The 21,435-nt window shown below is 41.4% G+C and overlaps 2 protein-coding genes across 2 annotated transcripts in view; both read right to left on the bottom strand.

The window, feature by feature from the left end:
* LOC109042783 (GTP-binding protein Di-Ras2) overlaps nt 1-21,435 on the bottom strand; it is a 504,879-nt gene that overhangs the window by 180,014 nt on the left and 303,430 nt on the right. The window lies entirely within an intron of this gene.
* deltaCOP (coatomer subunit delta) overlaps nt 1-21,435 on the bottom strand; it is a 59,390-nt gene that overhangs the window by 1,379 nt on the left and 36,576 nt on the right. The gene's annotated exons all lie outside the window — the stretch shown is intronic.

The raw sequence follows: 21,435 nt of genomic DNA, 5'->3' as shown, positions 1-21,435 counted from the left end.
AGGGGTGTTCCGCGAATGCATCGCCAAGTCCAAGGCTCGCATATCCCGGCAGTCTTCTGGGACAGCCCCGTCGGTAATGAGGCTGGGTCGCGGGACCGAAAATGGATGCCGCATCGGACTGAGAGCCGAGGCTCCATCATCAAAAGGTAAAGCGCATTTTTGTCCCTTACGTAGCATCAAACCTCAGCATCAGCGCTTAATGCTGGCCCGGCCGGCACGTCAGCATTGGGCATTGATGCTCGAAGCCGGCGCCGGCCGGCGGGTTGCGCGCATTGGGCGCGGCGCCGCATCACAGTGTGTCAAAACCCCAATCTAGCTGCTCAAAACCTCTTCACGTCTCTAAATTTGGTCGGATAACCACCAAATTTCGCACAGGCATTAGTGTAAGCTTGAAGAAGGTTCACCTAAAATTTCAAAACTTAGTCATCAAAATTTTCAAAATGGCGGCCATCTAAAAATCCCATTCAACTCATGCGTATAAATCGTAAAATTTCAACTAAATTTTAGGCGCCTTATGTGACCTGATGAACCCCAAAAATTAGTCAAATTGTGTTTTCCGATCCAAAATAAGTCCTGGAGGATGTCTTGGGCTTATGCATTCCACTTCAAAATGGCGAATTTCTCATTTGGCCATCCAAAGAAATATGAATTCCATATTATTAAAATGATACGTTTCGGTAACTCTAAGTGACAAGTCAAAGATAATATTTTCAAAATGTTTGCCTGTAAAGGAAAATTTCGGCGAGCCCCCCCCCCCCTCCTTTTCATTTTCCTACGTTTCATAAACCATGTCCGAAACCTTCCCTCATTAGAAATAAATAAGAAAGTCTGTTTCAAATCATACAAGAAACTTGTTAAAAATACGATGCAACTTTGTATTTATGAGGACCCCCCTCCCCCTCCATGACAGTATAGACAATGGGAAAATCGTAATGAAAGAAAATAAAATTTTAAAAAATTAGTCTGCTCGGGATTTGAACCCCGATCATGCAGGTAATAACGAAAGCAGCAGTCAACTGAGCCACCATACGATCTTATCGATCCGGTGAAAAGCCTCATGATAAGGCTCACTCAAATCAGGGGACCGAGCGCGCGTGGTGAGATGCTGCCTCCGTCTCAATTCACCTGTGACAGAATGTAAGGGGAGATTGCATAACGCCACATGCACGCTTTTACACTAGGAATCGCCGAAGAAAATGTGCTCTCACTCTCAAGGTCGCGGAAGGTCGCAGTAAAACTAAAGATATTTCAAATCTAGATAGTTTTCTGAACACTCTCATATAAGTTTCATGGTGTTCCGTGTAGTTCCGCGCTTTTGCGGCTCTATTAAAGCCAGGAAAAGTAAACGGTCTTGGGCACTGTTTTCAATGAGCAATTATAATACTTAAATAATGATTTTGGAGAAATCAACGGTCATATTTCCTTTCTCTGGCCTTTGGCATCTCGTTTCATCCAGAAATGACCCTTTTTCGCCACGAAGTACTCTAAAAAAAAGCAATACAGTGGCACCACTCCTGATGGCGAGATTGAGGCTGGACGTTTACCGGCTGCAATCCCTATCATTTTAGCGACCAAAAAATTTATTTTTGTGATAATCATGATAGATACGTAACCAGTGGGTGCCTATGGACCCACTCTGACCATAAATAACACCATTTGTTGACTTGATATAAGGGGGGTTTTGAGCAGCTAGATTGGGGTTTTGACACACTGTGCGCATGCCCGCTACCTGGGCATACAGCATTAATGCTGGATGCTTAGAGCCGATGCTGTACGGCATAACCTCAATGGCGCTTCAAATCCCTGGAGGACACAATTGAATCGCTGCGTGCAAAAACCGCTTGTGTTCAGTTTTGTTAATTTCGAGATTTTTGGATTGAACCACTCTCGGAGGTTGGAAACATCCATTGACGTGGTGGATATATTTGTTTTTTAAGCTTGGGCCCCTCTTGGAGGAGAGGACGGACGTGCCCTAAGTCGTGTGAGAACAGCTTACGTTCATCTTTCCTTTCAACATCAGTGAATGGTTTTAATTAAAATCATCATGAAAATGAGTACCACCATTGACATGACATGAGATTTAAAGATAATAAACTAGTAGGGAGAAAATGATGACTTTGCTCGATAAAAAATCCAACAGCGTTGCATGATGGTGCAGAAAAATACAAATTAAATTACAGTGTTTTATAGGGATTATTGTTCAATATGGCAACGCTGTAAAGTAAAAGTATTGCATGTTGCCCCTTCAATAATCGGGTTATGCAATCGTGTAATGTAGCCCCTTCAATATGCGGTTTATGCAACGGTGTATTTTCCAAGATGGCGCAGCAGCGTTGCCGGACAGTGGACATAAATAAATGATTTAATTATTGGTGAAATTTTGCAACATCGCATTTTACGGTGTTGCCAGATGGGGCGAGAAATTAGTAAATTTTTCGATACCGTGTTGACAGATTGTGCAAAAAATTCGGATTTTCGGACTTGTAAAAAGGGGTGTATGCAAAATCGACAAAATTTCCCCCCTCATGGATGTTGACCAAATTTCAGTATGTCATTCCTCACTATGGGATACGCCTTTTTCCAAAATTTCAAGGCCTGAAACGAATTTCTCTCCGCGTAGCAGCGTTGCCAAGTTGAAAACCGTTGAGTTGCATATCTTTTGAACGAAGAGATATTGAGGTGCGGTTTGCGTTAAAATTCTCAAAAAATTGCGTTCTTTTGAAATATGTACTCAATTTGATCGTTTAGGTAATTTAAGATTGCAATGTTGCCATTTTTCACACTTTCTTAAGGGTCAATTTTTTTTCAACCCTAGTACATTGTCAAATGCCGGATTCTCGATTCGAAAAAAAAACTGTTCATTGTATTATTCGTACTTTTCCATTTCTTTTGATATATTATAGCTTCCAGGGAAACGATTAATAACGGAGATATGAGCAATCTGAGTTTACGCTCCGCGCGCGCCGACTGGAATCCGGGCGCCGCTCGCCGCTCGGAGTCGTTTGCACACTCCCTCCCTCAAGCTTTACGAGGTTATTCCTACGTATTTTTTTGCGAACTTTTCATTTCTGGCCTTTAAAAAGGCCTCCGATGAATTTTTCGGGGCCTCGCGGTCCATTGTTGCCATTTTTGGCTCGTATTTAGGGTTTTTTTTCCAATTTTACTCTCAATTCTACTGTAAAACCTAATGTGAACTGAAAAGTGTGCGAGTTGAGGGAAAGAACGTAAAAAAGAATAAACGTTCATTTATAACTTTTTCCTCCGTTGCCAAATTTTCGAGAAAAATCGTACCAAAGAGCCAAATATTGGAAAATTGGATAAATCGCCACGCCATAGTTTAAGAAAGTGGGGTGCAACTGTAATATTGCCGTACGTAACAGATCTTACCCATCTATACCACATATAAAAAAGCATAGTTGTATCTGGATTCCGTAGATGTGAAAATTGTCCATGATGTCACCTTTTGCAGCCTTTTCTTATGTGTAAGACGGATCTTTTGAATGTTTTTCGACCTTTAGTCATCCTCCGTAGGAATGTATCGTTTGTATTTTTGCTTTGCTTTTCTTTTTGGCAGTATAAATTGCTTGTAATGAATTTTAAGGGGCCTTACGATCCATTGTTGCCATTTCTGCCAATTTTGAGAGTTTTTTTTTTCAATTTTAGACGTGTCAGACTTAATCCAAAACCGTGTACAACGTGCACTCACATTTTATGAAAGAACGTAAGAAAGTACATCATTCCAACGTTCTTTGTAACTTTTCCTTACGTTGCCAAGTTTCGTTCAAGGTTTTAGCAAATGAATAATGACTTTCATGCAGAATTTTGGGACACTCTGATCTTGGGTAAGCGGCCTGTAGCATTAAGTCATGATAATAATTATAATATAAAGTCAAGGTCATAATTCACTTCCAAGAGACTTCTACGTCATAGTAAATCCAATTTGTGTCACTTCAGGACGATTTTTCTTGAAAATTTGGCAACGTAAGAACAAGTCACCGAGAACGTTAATCGTGTACTTTTTTACGTTATTTTCAAAAATGAAAAGTGCAGCAAAAATACAAACGATACATTCCTACGGAGGATGACTAAAGGTTGAAAAACATTCAAAAGATTCATCTTACATATAAGAAAAGGCCGCAAAAGACGTCATCCCGGACAATTTTCACATCTTCGGAATCCAGATGCAACTGTTCTTTTTTAATACAGGGTTATCCAAAAGTCACTGACCACCCCTGTAACTTATTTCCAAATTGAGATAGAAGTTTGAAACTTTGAGAATGTTCCTCGGTCTAAAGTAGCAACTTTTTGGTTCCCCCAAAATTTTGGGGGGCAGCCCCCCTTCAGGGGGGCGGGGGCTAACTTTTTTTTTCAAATGGCAACCCCCCCTTTGTGATACCTCATTCGAAAGATAATAAAAACAAAAAATTTTCGGCGCAAACCGCAGGTCAAAATGTTCATTTTTGACAAAATGGCGGCCGGTCAAAGTTCAAAATGGCGGAAATTTGGCATCTCCGTACTTTATTGACGGATTGGTGTGAAACTCGGAATTCTAGGGTTTTTTGGGATGAGAAAAACGATTCTGGCATTGGTTTTCAAGAAAAGTCAGTCTCTTGCAAAATGGCGGCGGTCAAAATGGCGGCCTAGAGCGGGAAGTGGATATTTAGGCTGCATATCGTTGGATTTGCATGAAACTTGGTATCCGGGGGTATTTCGGCACGAGAAGAACGAATCTTTCATTGGATATCTGAAATTTTGACAAATTCCAAAATGGCGGCGGAAAAATTGCGGGAAATCAGTTTTACGGCTCTTTACCGATGGACTAGCATGAAATTATTTGATATTTCAAGAATCTAATGAAAGATTCCTTTAAATCCAGCCAAAAACCGCCAGGATATCGAATTTCATGCAAATCCATCGGTAAACAGCCGTAAAACTGATTTCCCGCAATTTTTCCGCCGCCATTTTGGAATTTGTCAAAATTTCAGATATCCAATGAAAGATTCGTTCTTCTCGTGCCGAAATGCCCCCGGATACCAAGTTTCATGCAAATCCAACGATATGCAGCCTAAATATCCACTTCCCGCTCTAGGCCGCCATTTTGACCGCCGCCATTTTGCAAGAGACTGACTTTTCTTGAAAACCAATGCCAGAATCGTTTTTCTCATCTCAAAAAACCCTAGAATTCCGAGTTTCACACCAATCCGTCAATAAAGAACGGAGATGCCAAATTTCCGCCATTTTGAACTTTGACCGGCCGCCATTTTGTCAAAAATAAACATTTTGACCTGCGGTTTGCGCCGGAAATTTTCTTTTTGAATTATCTTTCGAATGAGGTATCACAAAGGGGGGGTTGCCATTTGAAAAAAAAAAAGCTAGCCCCCGCCCCCCTTAAGGGGGGCCGCCCCCCAAAATTTTGGGGGGACCAAAAAGTTGCTACTTTAGACCGAGGAACATTCCCAAAGTTTCAAACTTCTATCTCAATTTGGAAAAAAATTACAGGGGTGGTCAGTGACTTTTGGATAACCCTGTATGTTGGAACCAAAGAGACTTGTAAAAGCAGCCCGAAACGGAAACGACGATCGAAAACATAGGTAAATGCGGAAACAAGGCTAAAATACAAAATACAGAGGCAGCTGGACGTTTCTGTCATCCCTGCAGTCTCATTTCAATACCAATCCCACCATGTAACGCCGTTTGTTGGTTTTTATTTTAATTTCTTTTTTATTTTTAATTCTATTGTAGCAGTTGATAATGGTGCCGTAAGGTACCAAAACGTCCTACCTTTGTATTTTAATATGTTGTATAGATGGGTAAGATCTGTTACGTACGGCAATATTACAGTTGCACCCCACTTTCTTAAACTATGGCGTGGCGATTTATCCAATTTTCCAATATTTGGCTCTTTGGTACGATTTTTCTCGAAAATTTGGCAACGGAGGAAAAAGTTATAAATGAACGTTTATTCTTTTTTACGTTCTTTCCCTCAACTCGCACACTTTTCAGTTCACATAAGGTTTTACAGTAGAATTGAGAGTAAAATTGGAAAAAAACCCTAAATACGAGCCAAAAATGGCAACAATGGACCGCGAGGCCCCGAAAAATTCATCGGAGGCCTTTTTAAAGGCCAGAAATGAAAAGTTCGCAAAAAAATACGTAGGAATAACCTCGTAAAGCTTGAGGGAGGGAGTGTGCAAACGACTCCGAGCGGCGAGCGGCGCCCGGATTCCAGTCGGCGCGCGCGGAGCGTAAACTCAGATTGCTCATATCTCCGTTATTAATCGTTTCCCTGGAAGCTATAATATATCAAAAGAAATGGAAAAGTACGAATAATACAATGAACAGTTTTTTTTTCGAATCGAGAATCCGGCATTTGACAATGTACTAGGGTTGAAAAAAAATTGACCCTTAAGAAAGTGTGAAAAATGGCAACATTGCAATCTTAAATTACCTAAACGATCAAATTGAGTACATATTTCAAAAGAACGAAATTTTTTGAGAATTTTAACGCAAACCGCACCTCAATATCTCTTCGTTCAAAAGATATGCAACTCAACGGTTTTCAACTTGGCAACGCTGCTACGCGGAGAGAAATTCGTTTCAGGCCTTGAAAGAGCCGTATGCAAAAACGACATTTTTCGCCCCCCCACTAAAACTTATTCAAACTTCGTCTATCAGTTACTAATACTGGAGCGCTTCTTTCCCCAAATTTTCAGACCCCCAAAAAATTTTGGGGGGGCGCTAGGGGGGGTGGAAGTCAAAACCTGTGACCCTCGATATCTTTCGAACGAACCAAGATATTGAGGCCCGGTTTGGACGAAAAATCGTCAAAAATTGCATACTTTAAGATTCTAAAGGTCAAAATCCCAAAATTAAATTTTTAACTTAACTTATGTGCTTTTTTTCAGTTTTTGAGGAAAAACAATTTTTTTTTAACAGATTAAACTGAAAGGGTATCCCGGGATAAGCATGTCAAAATGCCCTTGTGAATGGATTTTTATTTTAACCATTTTAAGTCATCAAGGGGGTCCTAAAACTTAGGTTTTGGGGAATTTTAGCCCCCCAACCCCCTCCGCCCCCCCTCAGACCCCCAAAAACCGCTTTTTTGGGCTATTTTTGACTATGCTAACGTCATTTCCTCATAACTTTCGTAATTTTCAATAGAATTGAACCAAAATTTGTCAGAATCTACATCAATTAGCTTAGTTTTTGTAGAAAAAAATTCATTATCATCGGATAATATTTTAGCCTCCAAAAAAATTCGTAAAATTTTTGAAAAAATCATTTTTTCCCTTTTTTCGCGGCTAGGTGGCGTATGGAAACATGTACACAAACAAAAATTGTCTCTTTTCTTAATTTATACATCCAATAAGATACAGTAAAAATTTCGTGTTGATCGGAGTGGTGCGCCATACTTAAAAACGCAATTTTCTAACCTCAAAACGGCCTAAATGCCACTATTAGCCTCCTTTGATGACTAGGCGTGGAGAAATGTAGAGAGAAATATCCGGTTTTATCGTCTCACCTCTTAAGTGATCCACTTAAGTACCTTGAGTCAAAATTTCGAGTCGATCAGAGTGGTGCGCAACACCCAAGCACGCAATTTTCTAACCTCCAAACGCCCAAATTGCTCATTTCGGCACCCATTTTCAAACCGTGTGGAAAAATGAGAAGAGATACATCCGATATCATAGTCCTACCTCATGAATTAGGCACTGAAGTGCATTTAATCAAAATTTCGTGTCGATCAGAGTGGTGCGCAACACCCAAGCACGCAATTTTCTAACCTCAAAACGCCGAAATTGCTCATTTCGGCACCCATTATCACTCCGTGTGAAAAAGTAAGAAGAGGTACATCCGATATTATTGTCCTACCTCATAAATTAGACACTTAAGTGCATTTAGTCAAAATTTCGTGTCGATCAGAGTGGTGCGCAACACCCAAGCACGCAATTTTCTAACCTCAAAACGCCGAAATTGCCCATTTCGGCACCCATTATCACTTCGTATGAAAAAATAAGAAGAGACACATCCCATATTATTGTCCTACCTCATAAAGTAAGCACGTAAGTGCATTTAATCAAAATTTCGTGTCGATCAGAGTGGTGCGCAACACCTAAGCACGCAATTTTCTAACCTCAAAACGCCGAAATTGCCCATTTCGGCACCTTTTATCACTCCGTGTAAAAAAAAGAGAGGTGGGTACATTCGATTTTATAGTCCTACCTCATGAATTAGACACTTGAGTACCTCGAGTCAAAATTTCGTGTTGATCAGAGTGATGCGCAACACCCGAACACGCCGCTTTCTAACCTGAAACCTCCCAAAATTCCCATTTTGGCATTCATTATCACTGTATGTCAGCCAAGATCCCGCTTGAAAATTGCATGATGCACAATCCAAAGTTTATTTTGGCACCCTGCCGCGTAGCAGACCCGGTCACTCAGGGAAACCTCTAAACTCCTAGGATATATATGACGGTAGGGAGGCTCGCTCATCCCCCACGAAGAAGCGTTCCCTCGTCCAAACTTCCATAATACGTAGCAATACGTAGCAAAATGGAGCAACTTAAAACCATTGATCACTCGTATTAATTTCTTGCATCTGATTTTTGTTTATATTCCGATTTGTATATCATGTCTTACCTTAAGTAATAATTTTGTCATCTCTACAAGTGTAAATGTTAATTATATTTAAAAAACAAACCCGTTTCTTTTACTCATAACAAAGTTTCGTTACTGAAAAAGTGTTTTCCTTTGACTTTAGGATTCTTTCTAACCTCTTGTTAATTTATTTACTTGAATTGCCAGCACTCATTTAACCGCTACGTACTATGGAATTTTGGACGAGGGAACGCTTCTTCGTGGGGGATGAGCGAGCCTCCCTACCGTCATATATATCCTAGGAGTTTAGAGGTTTCCCTGAGTGACCGGGTCTGCTACGCGGCAGGGTGCCAAAATAAACTTTGGATTGTGCATCATGCAATTTTCAAGCGGGATCTTGGCTGACATACAGTGATAATGAATGCCAAAATGGGAATTTTGGGAGGTTTCAGGTTAGAAAGCGGTGTGTTCGGGTGTTGCGCATCACTCTGATCACCACGAAATTTTGACTCGAGGTACTCAAGTGTCTAATTCATGAGGTAGGACTATAAAATCGAATGTACCCACCTCTCTTTTTTTTTACACGGAGTGATAAAGGGTGCTGAAATAGGCATTTTGGCCGTTTTGAGGTTAGAGAATTGCGTGCTTAGGTGTTGCGCACCACTCTGATCGACACGAAATTTTGATTAAATGCACTTACGTGCTTACTTTATGAGGTAGGACAATAATATGGGATGTGTCTCTTCTTATTTTTTCATACGAAGTGATAATGGGTGCCGAAATGGGCAATTTCGGCGTTTTGAGGTTAGAAAATTGCGTGCTTGGGTGTTGCGCACCACTCTGATCGACACGAAATTTTGACTAAATGCACTTAAGTGTCTAATTTATGAGGTAGGACAATAATATCGGATGTACCTCTTCTTACTTTTTCACACGGAGTGATAATGGGTGCCGAAATGAGCAATTTCGGCGTTTTGAGGTTAGAAAATTGCGTGCTTGGGTGTTGCGCACCACTCTGATCGACACGAAATTTTGATTAAATGCACTTCAGTGCCTAATTCATGAGGTAGGACTATGATATCGGATGTATCTCTTCTCATTTTTCCACACGGTTTGAAAATGGGTGCCGAAATGAGCAATTTGGGCGTTTGGAGGTTAGAAAATTGCGTGCTTGGGTGTTGCGCACCACTCTGATCGACTCGAAATTTTGACTCAAGGTACTTAAGTGGATCACTTAAGAGGTGAGACGATAAAACCGGATATTTCTCTCTACATTTCTCCACGCCTAGTCATCAAAGGAGGCTAATAGTGGCATTTAGGCCGTTTTGAGGTTAGAAAATTGCGTTTTTAAGTATGGCGCACCACTCCGATCAACACGAAATTTTTACTGTATCTTATTGGATGTATAAATTAAGAAAAGAGACAATTTTTGTTTGTGTACATGTTTCCATACGCCACCTAGCCGCGAAAAAAGGGAAAAAATGATTTTTTCAAAAATTTTACGAATTTTTTTGGAGGCTAAAATATTATCCGATGATAATGAATTTTTTTCTACAAAAACTAAGCTAATTGATGTAGATTCTGACAAATTTTGGTTCAATTCTATTGAAAATTACGAAAGTTATGAGGAAATGACGTTAGCATAGTCAAAAATAGCCCAAAAAAGCGGTTTTTGGGGGTCTGAGGGGGGGCGGAGGGGGTTGGGGGGCTAAAATTCCCCAAAACCTAAGTTTTAGGACCCCCTTGATGACTTAAAATGGTTAAAATAAAAATCCATTCACAAGGGCATTTTGACATGCTTATCCCGGGATACCCTTTCACATTTTTTGATTTAAACCAGAACCAGTTTTTTAAATTGTTCGTCTTTTTCCGCATCCAACGAGTGGTCGTATAAGCTGGGGAACCGAACGGTTCCGGAGTTATGATCGATTGAAGTTTCCGCTCAACGCGCGCCGACCGACTTTCGCGCGCAAAAAAGTCGGATTTGACTGTTATTAAATTAGATTTAATGTTCAAACTGAGCAAAATGCATTATTAGGGACTCTTGAGGGTCGCTGAGTGCAGAAAGTACAGATACTTCCAAAAAATTCACGTTTTTAAAATTACAGCTCCGGACAGGACCACTGAGCGGCCGGTCGGCGCTCAGTGGGCCTCTAAAATAGCGCTACGGAGCTGTAATTTTAAAAACGTGAATTTTTTGGAAGTATCTGTACTTTCTGCACTCAGCGACCCTCAAGAGTCCCTAATAATGCATTTTGCTCAGTTTGAACATTAAATCTAATTTAATAACAGTCAAATCCGACTTTTTTGCGCGCGAAAGTCGGTCGGCGCGCGTTGAGCGGAAACTTCAATCGATCATAACTCCGGAACCGTTCGGTTCCCCAGCTTATACGACCACTCGTTGGATGCGGAAAAAGACGAACAATTTAAAAAACTGGTTCTGGTTTAAATCAAAAAATGTGAAATTTCAGTTTAATCTGTTAAAAAAAATTGTTTTTCCTCAAAAACTGAAAAAAAGCACATAAGTTAAGTTAAAAATTTAATTTTGGGATTTTGACCTTTAGAATCTTAAAGTATGCAATTTTTGACGATTTTTCGTCCAAACCGGGCCTCAATATCTTGTTTCGTTCGAAAGATATCGAGGGTCACAGGTTTTGACTTCCACCCCCCCTAGCGCCCCCCCAAAATTTTTTGGGGGTCTGAAAATTTGGGGAAAGAAGCGCTCCAGTATTAGTAACTGATAGACGAAGTTTGAATAAGTTTTAGTGGGGGGGCGAAAAATGTCGTTTTTGCATACGGCTCTTTTGGAAAAAGGCGTATCCCATAGTGAGGAATGACATACTGAAATTTGGTCAACATCCATGAGGGGGGAAATTTTGTCGATTTTGCATACACCCCTTTTCGGTTTCGGAAGACCGTATCTTACAGTATGGGCCTGGTATCGGATACTGTAGAGTAGGGTCTGATTCGGGAAATTGAAAAATTTTCGGAAAATCACCCTCCTCCGATCCGTTGCGGATCGATGCGATTCTTTTCCACTTTCGAAGATCGGAAAAACTGTACTGACCGAATTTTAATACGACTCTTCGTTTCCGAGATTTCGGACTTGTAAAAATTTTCGGTTTCGGAAGACCGTATCTAACAGTATGGGCCTGGTATCGGATACTGTAGATTAGGGTCTGATTCGGGAAATTGAAAAATTTTCGGAAAATCACCCTCGTCCGATCCGTTGCGGATCGATGCGATTCCTTTCCACTTTCGAAGATCGGAAAACTGTACTGACCGAATTTTAATACGACTTTTCGTTTCCGAGATTTCTGACTTGTAAAAATTTTCGGCTTCGAAAGACTGTATTTTACAGTATGGGGCTGGTATCGGAGACTGGAGATTAGGATCTGATTCGGTAATTTTCATTTTTTAGTAATGTGCGCTTGGAAATGCGTACGGGAACCTCGTGTTTTGCGATGAGCGACTGGGATTGGATATTGCAATATTCAGTTTGATGAATCAAAAAATTTTATTATTTTTTTTTTGTTGGATATTTACAGTTAAAGTTACAGTTTAAAACAGTTTGCGTTTAGAATACGCAAACGCGTTCAGAAAACGCAAACGCAAACGCGTTTAGAAAACGTACACGTTCAGAAAACGTGAGGGTTGTCAACCACAAACATCGATTCCTTCTCCTTCTCCGAACTTTAAATCAACACTTATATCATCAACTTCCCGATTGTTATTTTTCCGGGCCATCCTGATGAAACGGAACTTGCAGTCGGATGATATGTACTTAGAGTACAGGTACGGAGCGGAGCACATAAGCGCCAGTAAACTCAAGATGAATAGAAGAACGTCCGTCAAGGTAGAGGGTGCGCATTTGATTTCCGGACAGACCGGGCACATTGTGATGTTTGCTTCGGATGAGTTTTACGCTACCGTTGTGGAATTCACTCCAACAACAGCAATGATGATGGTGATGAGAAATATTTTATCAATCATGATTTTTTCCTTGCGATACTGAGAAGAGAATGCATACTATTTATACGAAATCTTTACTATAGAGAGCCGCTCTCCTCTCTGTGGTGTATAATACTATGCGAATCGCACTCAAAAGTCTGCATATCTTCCAGTCCTGTTCGTCTACTTTCTTGTACCCCTGCTTTAAGAAGTACATTATTTCATGCTCGTCTGCGACACGTTCTAGGAGATGGCAAAATCTTTCCGTTATCTCAACTAACCCATAACACCCGACGGGATCGGAAGTGTCTATTGAGCTGAGTTTAAGATGGTGGAACAACTTGTCAGGAAAAAGGAGTCTGGCAAACTTGTTCAAAAGCTCTGCTCGTATTCCTGGAATCTTGAAAGAGAGAGCCTCATATACCGTGTCCAAGGTGTTCATCGCTCTAATCGATTGTGATTTGAGGGTTGGAGCGTCCATACTTGACGAGTTCTTGTTTTGAAATGATCGATCACACTTCCTCGACACTATTTATACGTTCCCTGACTAGAATTGTTAATTTTTCCCACTTGCATGAAAGCGTAGTTTTATATTGCTACTACAAATTATGACTACACAGTTTGTCCGAATGTAACCGAATCTGGTGATTAGCAAATACTACTATATTTACTTTGATTTAAATTACGACGACACAGTTTGTCCGAGTGTAACCGAATCTGGTGATTAAGAAATACTACTATATTAACTTTGATCTAAATCATGACTACACACTTTCTCCGAGTGTAACCGAGTTTGGTGGTGAACGAATACTACTACTATATTTACCCTGAGGTAAATTATGACTTTACAGTTTCTTTTCACTCGGTTATGAAAAGTGTAAATTTGTCTCCGAGCGAAAGTCCGTCGGTCTAGGTTTTGATGACATTAGAAAACCTCGAGTTTAAAATAGTTTTCACTTGTTCACTCTGAAATCTTTTCAATGAACAGAATCTAGCAAACGTAAAGATAGTATAGATTTTCTGTTGTGACAAACTCAGAAAACTTAGAGTTTAAAATAGTATCACTTGTTCGCTCTGAAATTTTCTCAATGAACAGAATCTAGCAAACGTAGAGCTAGTATAGGTTTTCTGTTGTGACAAACTCAAAAACTTAGAGCTTAAAGTAGTATCAGTTGTTCCCTCTGAAATTTTCTCAGTGAACAGAATCTAGCAAACGTAAAGATAGTGTAGATTTTCTGTGGTGACAAACTCAGAAAACCCCGAGCTTAAAATAGTATCAGTTGTTCGCTATGAAATTTTCTTAATGAACAGTATCTAGCAAACGTTAAGATAGTGTAGATTTCCTTTTCTTACCGACTCGGAAAACGTAGAGCTTAAAATAGTATCTTTATCATGGCTGCTCAAGAACAAACACAACAGATTGTTGAAACTTTCATCCAATGTGATATTTGTGATGAATTTTATAAACAAGGTGAAAAGCACGAACACTGTGCGGAACAAATTAAGAAGGAGGGGGGTATCAACGATGAAACGCATATTAAACAGGAGCACAATGTGCTCATCCATTGTGATCTTTGTGATGAGTTTTATGCGGAGGGAGAGAATCATGAGCAATCTCCCGAACATATTGAAAAGATGTCCACTATGAAGGACACCTCATCACCTACCGATGACAACAACGATGAGAATCAAGAATAATGTGACACGTGCAAGATCTCATACCATAAAAGAGAAAAACATGAAGAATCTGCAAGTCACATAAGAAATTTGTTTGAGACTAAAGTACCGATTGTTCAAGTTGAGACTGCTTATCAAAGTAGGTTGAAAACATTTTTCATCACGAACCTCCAACCGGAGATTCTCATCATCGATGACTACCTACTATCAGCTAAAGACCTCGTGACTGGAAAAATTAAAGAAGAACTCACCGACGAGGCATTGAAGGTAAATATACTAGTTTACGCTGAGTACGAGAAAGCTGACGATAAGGACAAGGAAGGAATGCAGTTGAAAAAATTCAAGACTAAAAACGAAGCTGTTTTCGCGTCAACGGATCTGGACGAGTATTATGAAAAGTTCAGGGCCAAGATCAATAAAGAGTCATTCGATTTTCACATGAACGGATCCGGGTGGGTGCTGAAGAAGATACAAGGTATGGAGCTACGTGTCAACCGCTATTACGCTTTATATCGAGGAGGAACGTACGTTAAGCTTCCGTTTCGAACGAACAATGTTGTCAATGTAAATAACGGTGAATATAACGATTGTTTCTTCTTCGCAATGTTGGCAAAGTTCGTCCCGAAGGAAGGGAAGCATAAATATGATCCGGCTAAATATGTAGATATACTCCATCATTATGATTTCTCGGTCGTTCGATTCCCCACGAGCATAGATGATATTATCAAATTCGAGAAAAGGAACAACGTATCCGTCTCGGTATTTGGGCTCCATGAGAGTTTGGTGTCCAACAAGAAAAAGTATAGAGTTTACCCAATTAAAGTTGCCGACCCGGAAAGAGAGGACCACACCGACCTACTATGTCTCTCAACCCTCGTACCTTTCAGTTACCATTATTGCTGGATCAAGAACTTTGAACAACTTGTACGTAAACAGTTGACAAAACATCAACATCGTATCTACATCTGCAAGAAATGCTTTACGTACAAGTACACGATGGAGCAACTGAATCAACATAAAGTTCTTTGCTCTTTAGTCAGCAAAGACGCATTCCAAGCTTCATTTCCCGACGAGCGATACCTCAAGTTCAAAAATCACCATGAGGAAATAAAACATAATTACATAATTTATGCAGACTTTGAAGCCTACTTAGAACAACTTAATGGTGACTCGGAGCATCCAGCGTCTGCGTATAGACGGCACATCTCAAATTCTTACGCTCACCAGAAAATTCCTTTTTCGATCGGACCATTGATGATTCATTGTCGAATTACCTTTGAACTGATTAAATATAAATGACACCATTAAGTGTTATTTATTAGTGAATCAGAGATCAAAGTATAAATTTGAAGCTGCTAGAGCAGTGATTTCATCTGGTCCGAGTGATCGTCTAAATGCAATACCCACTTATGACGGATCTGAGAAAGTTTGCATCACCGCAAGGAGGTATTAACTCAATAACTACACATCAAATTCTTTACACAACTAGGGCAGATTCTGTGGTGAATCAGCAGGCTTAAGAAGAAGGTCTGACAGCAGGAAAAAAGCAATAATACCTGTACTTATAGCGTAACAGTGCATGCACTAGATTGGTCACGTAAAAGAACAGACACTGATAACAAACATTGAACAAGAAAGCAGAACTGGATTGAGTCACTGTAGTCCCTAATTTAGTTCTAAACTGCTAATTTGAAGAACCATGAGACACACCTCAGATGTGTAATCACTCGATTCGGGCCAGAGAAACCTTGAACTACATGAGGTCATATCGGTGAAGTTTGAGGGGTCAAAGGGCTGTAATACTAAAAGAAAGGTAAACTTCTGACCCCTGAATGAATTCAAGACCACATATTTTAGATAAAGAAACTGCATAACACTTAAATTGTGGCGAGAATGAAAAGAGAATGGTCAAAGAAAAGAATGTCAGGGTTTGGACTTCTGGAACTGATTCTCCGACTGCACATTACAATGAGCCGATAGGCTGTGCCTCCAGGTTATAAAATACGAGGAAAATGGTTGTCAAATGCTTTCTTGAAGTCGAACATGGACTGTAATTAATGAAAATTAAAAGATTTCGAGTTGCTTGGGTGCTTGGGTCCTTCCTGTTATCAATTTTTGTTTGTTTACGATCCCGGCGTCGGGAGCGTTGGACATTTTCGATGGCCGATGCTCAGTCGGCGCTGCGCAGCGCTGCGACAATCCTATTGGCTACAAATGTGACGTCATTCGTATATTAGGCGAGCGGGATTTACAAAAATGCGCAGTCTATTTACGCAAATATCTCGCTTATTAGTTGGTTTCATGAATTCCCGTTTGTACCATTGAATTCTACGCGAAATTCTGATGCAGATTCATGTGCTTAGAGCCTCCAGTTCTTACCCTGTCTAGAGGCTCATTGTTGAAAACTTCCATGTCGTCAGTTCTATCTGCTGTATATCAAGGTACGGATGATTCCAATTTTCGTGTGTTATATATTTCGAGTGAAACAAGTTGTCTGCTATATTAAGCACGGATGATTTCAATTTTCGACTGCTATATTTCGGTTCGATAATTCGTCTGCGAATGATTCCACTTTTCGTGTGCTATATATATTAAGTCGGGTTGATTCGACAATTTGTCTGCTATATTAAGCACGGATGATTTCACTTTATCTGTCTGCTATATTTCGATTCGTTCAATCTGACTTTTCATCTACTACTCCTTTATTATTATCGGGGTGATTCCTTTTTTCGTCTGCCACTATAATCTTCTCCTGCTCTTGCATGATTTCATCTTTGAAATAATCACGATTAAAAGATTCCGACATCCACATACACAATCGGAATGCGTTTGACATAGCGCAGAATGGATGTACTAAAGGACACGTATATGCTGTCGACAAACGAGCCAATAGTCGCTCAATAGAGGCTCATTCAATCTTGATCGTCAACACTAAAGAGCTGACTGTAAACACCCGCTACAAGATGAACAAACTCATCAAAATGCCAACCAAGTACGGGATCACCGTTGCCGCTGATATCATCTTCGAGAATCATCATCGTCTCCTCTTCCTACCTTTGCACATTACGAACCGTTTGACGGACGATGCATTTCAGGATATCAACGCTGGATCCTTCGATCTCATCTACGAAGGTCCGATCGGAAGAACACATAAATTCGCACTCGTTCCAAACGTTGCAGCTTGCTTTATATTGTATGTATTATTGCATTCTTTTGTAAATGATGTAATGGTTGAAAAAAAAAAAAAAATAACAAGTTTGTAAAAAAAAATGAAAAAAATAAGCATGTTATTTTTTTTTTTTTTTAATTTTTGCTTAAGATCAATCCAATTGCCTCACGGTTCCGTGCAGTAGTTCGTACGAATACTTCACAGGCGTGATAAGAATCACCTGGGCTGTAGTGTTGGCCGGGAAATTCTCTTTTACCACAACGGTCAACGTGATATCCACCGGAGCTGTTTTTAGATCTTCACCTTGAACGCATTTGATGACAAAAATCGCGCGATCTTTGAAATTTTCCATCAACATAGCTGGCTCGCAGAGTTTCTCACCTTTCCAGTAGTCTCTCATAAAATCGGTGTAGTTCAGGTAGGCGTGATTATAATCCATAGTCGGGAAATCGTAGATCGTATCAACTTGAGGAAACCGACGCTCACCGATTTGAACGCTGACCGAGCGCACATTTACATGGTCGAAACGAGAGGAATCCTTCAGGTGATTGTCCCGTCGATCCGTTTGAAATACCAACACCACGAATTTGGGCTTGTGCCTGCTGGTTGTTCTTACGCTCCATTTGAACGTCTTGGTCGGAAAAATCCCCGGGATGTCGTGCGATCCCCAATTCATGTATCCGAAACTCATCTTGTCGTTCTTCTTCATCTTGAGCAAGATATGTTTTTCCAGTTCCAATGTGAATTTGACGACGGGAATCTCCCAATAGATTTCGATTATTTTAAATTTGATGGTGTAACCGTCCGCGGTCGCCGCGTCGGTGATATAATATGCGTTCTTATCCGTACCACTGCGCACTAGGATCAACTCTTGCGAGCATCTGACTAGAACGTCTTTGAAATGTACTGCGAATCCGCTGAGTGAAGACAACGGAACGACAGCGCACTGAGTTTCATCCAACGTTGTCATATCCCATTCGGCCCATGAAGAAGAGATGTCACAAAACCCGGAAGTTGCGAGTCCCGCGGTTTCCGCTCTAGTGTATGTCAGATAATTTTTCACGGTCGATGTCACTCCGACACACTGCATGCGATCGATTTCCGTCCCGTTCACTTTGTACTGCATACGGTCGAACAAAAGCAGGGGATAATTGTTAGCCCACTTGACTTTAGGTTTCGCAGCATCTGCGGCGGCTCCAGGATTTTTCTCGAGTTTCACTTCTAAACGCATGAAGATCCTCGAATCTTGAGGCACAGTGATCAGGCCGTGGGTATCGGGGGTGAACCGGATCGAATCGTTGTTTCCACGCCGTTCGTCGACCGGACCGAAACGGATGTATTCGTATTCGATGATCTCTTGTCGCCAAGCTTCCATCTCGTTCTTATTTCGGATTTTTCACCACGAATCCGAGTTGTGTGAGAGCCCTCTTGGAATATTCGGTCAAAGTTTTCCTCTGCTGCTGTTGTTGTTGTTGTTGTTGTTGACAACTAGTTCGTGGATTATCAATACTATTATATGCGAGAGAATATAGGGACGTATCGTTGTCGTCGTTCTGATCCTTCGTTTACCCATAAGTTAGCGGTCTCACGTGTAGTCGCACTGTCACTTCTTCACCACCGAAATTGATCGCTCTTCCTTGTTGGTCTACAATAGTAACGAGCAAACGTTGGATCTTGTCACCCAAGACGGGGTAGTAATGAATCGTCGACGGTTGCTCTACCATTTTGAATCCTGGTTCGATATCGGGAGCAAACGCATAAATGTGATGTCCGCGCACCCCGTTCACGTATTTACCGTCGGCGATGCTGCATTCGATGCATATCATGTTTACGGGCGGGATGTTGACGCAATAGTCAGCTTCGTGCCATTCGTCCGGTACCAAGAGACGCTTTCCGAATCCGAGCACCTTACGTAAAGTGCCGGGTCTGCGGAAATCGATCCAGTACTTGGATTTGATGCTCACTTTAAGCGTAGCGTTGTTAGCTTTGAGTTTGATAGCTTCCGCTCCGCCAAATTCTCCTTGCAAATATTCTTGTATACCCTCGATCTCGTAGGCTCCGATCGGGAAGGAAATTGCCGAGTAATTCTCTTCAGGGCTCTCGGAGTAGAAAAGCAGTCTGTTCGTTATATCGATGTTCGGGATGGAATAATAAGTCACAAAACCCGTCAGACCGATCTCGCAAGGTCCAAACAACTCGAGAGGTCTAGGCAGTGCAAACTCGAGAACGTTGCTTCTCCCCGTCAACATGAACGTGTGACATCTTTTCTGAGTTTCCATATTTGGTTTCGAGAATACTATATATTCCTGGTTTGTACGAGCCATTCTAAACATCGTTTCCCGCAGACGCTCGAGTTGAAATTTTGTTCGCTATCATAATTGTATCCTATGTCGTCGTTGAGCTACCGCGTGAGCGTAAAATATATCGCGTAATTTCAACGGGTGGTGGTAGATCACCGAAGCTGTCGTAGTACAATGCGTTACCGCTCTTTGAAATCCGGTGTGCTGTCCAATGTGTACCGGGTCCATCGCTTCAGTCCAGATTGATGATACCACACTCGGGGCGTTTGGGTTTCTTGGTCGCCAATTCATCGATCATGAACACACCGCGGAAATGCGGGATTCGTAATTGTTTTGTCGCAGCGATCCTCAACTCAACATCCGTCATCGCTCGGCGCGGTAGCTCACGGATCAGTTTAAATTCTTTCGGTAAGGTCTCAAGTAAAGTCCGTAACCTTTACGGTACGGTCGCAAGTACAATCCTTCACCGAGGTGTACATTCTTCTTCAAAGATCCGTCGATGACCGTCGTGATCATTTTCGCTACCGGTGTGATTGTTCGCGCGGCTAGACCGATACTCGTCAGGAGATTCTTGACTCCGGCACCCGTCTTCGGGATAGCCAAGATTCGCTCCGCCGGTTTCTTCTTCTTCTTCGTTTTCGACACCCCGGCACCCATCTTTGGGAGAGCCAAGATTCGTTCGATCGACCGCTCCACCGGTTTCGTCTTCTTCTTCGACGCTCTCTTCTTCTTCTTAGGTTTCGGTTTTTTCGCTGCCACCGTCTTGTTTAGTCCCATTCCGAGTTTGGCTTTGAGTTTCATAGCGTTCGTTACGGCGTATGCTGCCGCTCTTTCACCCAACGATGAGTCGGACGCTTTCACACGTTCCCAAGCTCTGTCGGCAAGTATGAGATCGGCTTTGTTCCTCTCGGTGGTGTCTTTGGTCTTACTGTAAGCGATGTCGTGGGACTTGCAAGCTTCGTCGAGCGGATTTATACCCGGATCTCCGCGTTTCAATCGTTCTGCGAGGCGAGTGCCCGGTCCGCAGTACCTGTAGTCGCCCGGTAAGTGTAGTTCGAACGGTAGTGAATTTATCAACGAGTTTAACAGTCCACGTCCTCGATTGGTTTTGCTGCAAGTTGATAATCTTCTCGGTGACATAATCTGACGAAAATGTCCATACTATTTATAAGGAAAAGTAAAAAAATAACTGTCCGATAAAATAGGGAACGAATACGATGCGACTCGTCAAGCAAAGAAAGTCATTGCGAGTCCCGAACCTCGACAAACGGTAGAAGCAAAATGAAAACCGACGACAACGACGACGACGACACAGTGAACTGTTACCGGATAGTATCCGTTGCATTGTCGCCGGACCGTCCAACTGCGGTAAAACAAACGTGATGGTTTGCTTGCTACAACATCCGAACGGATTGAAGTTCCGCAACGTGTTCTTGTACTCCAAGACACCGTTCCAACCCAAGTACGAAGAACTGCGTCAGATATTCGACGGAATCGACGGTCTCGGATTCAACGTCTATTCGGACACGGCCGAGATTGTTCCACCAAACGATGCCGCATCCGACTCGGTCTTTATTTTCGATGATGTCGCCTGTGACAAACAAAATGCGATGCGGGATTATTTTAGTATGGGAAGGCATAGCTCGGTCGATAGTTTCTACTTGTGTCAAACTTATTCTCGCATACCGAAACAATTGATTCGCGATAACGCTAACCTGCTCGTAGTTTTCAAACAGGA

The sequence above is a fragment of the Bemisia tabaci genome, chromosome 1 (assembly GCF_918797505.1).
Source record: "Bemisia tabaci chromosome 1, PGI_BMITA_v3".
Classification (NCBI taxonomy): Eukaryota; Metazoa; Arthropoda; class Insecta; order Hemiptera; family Aleyrodidae; genus Bemisia; species Bemisia tabaci.
The sequence above is the reverse complement of the archived record's forward strand: the minus strand, read 5'-3'. Positions and strand labels throughout refer to the sequence as shown.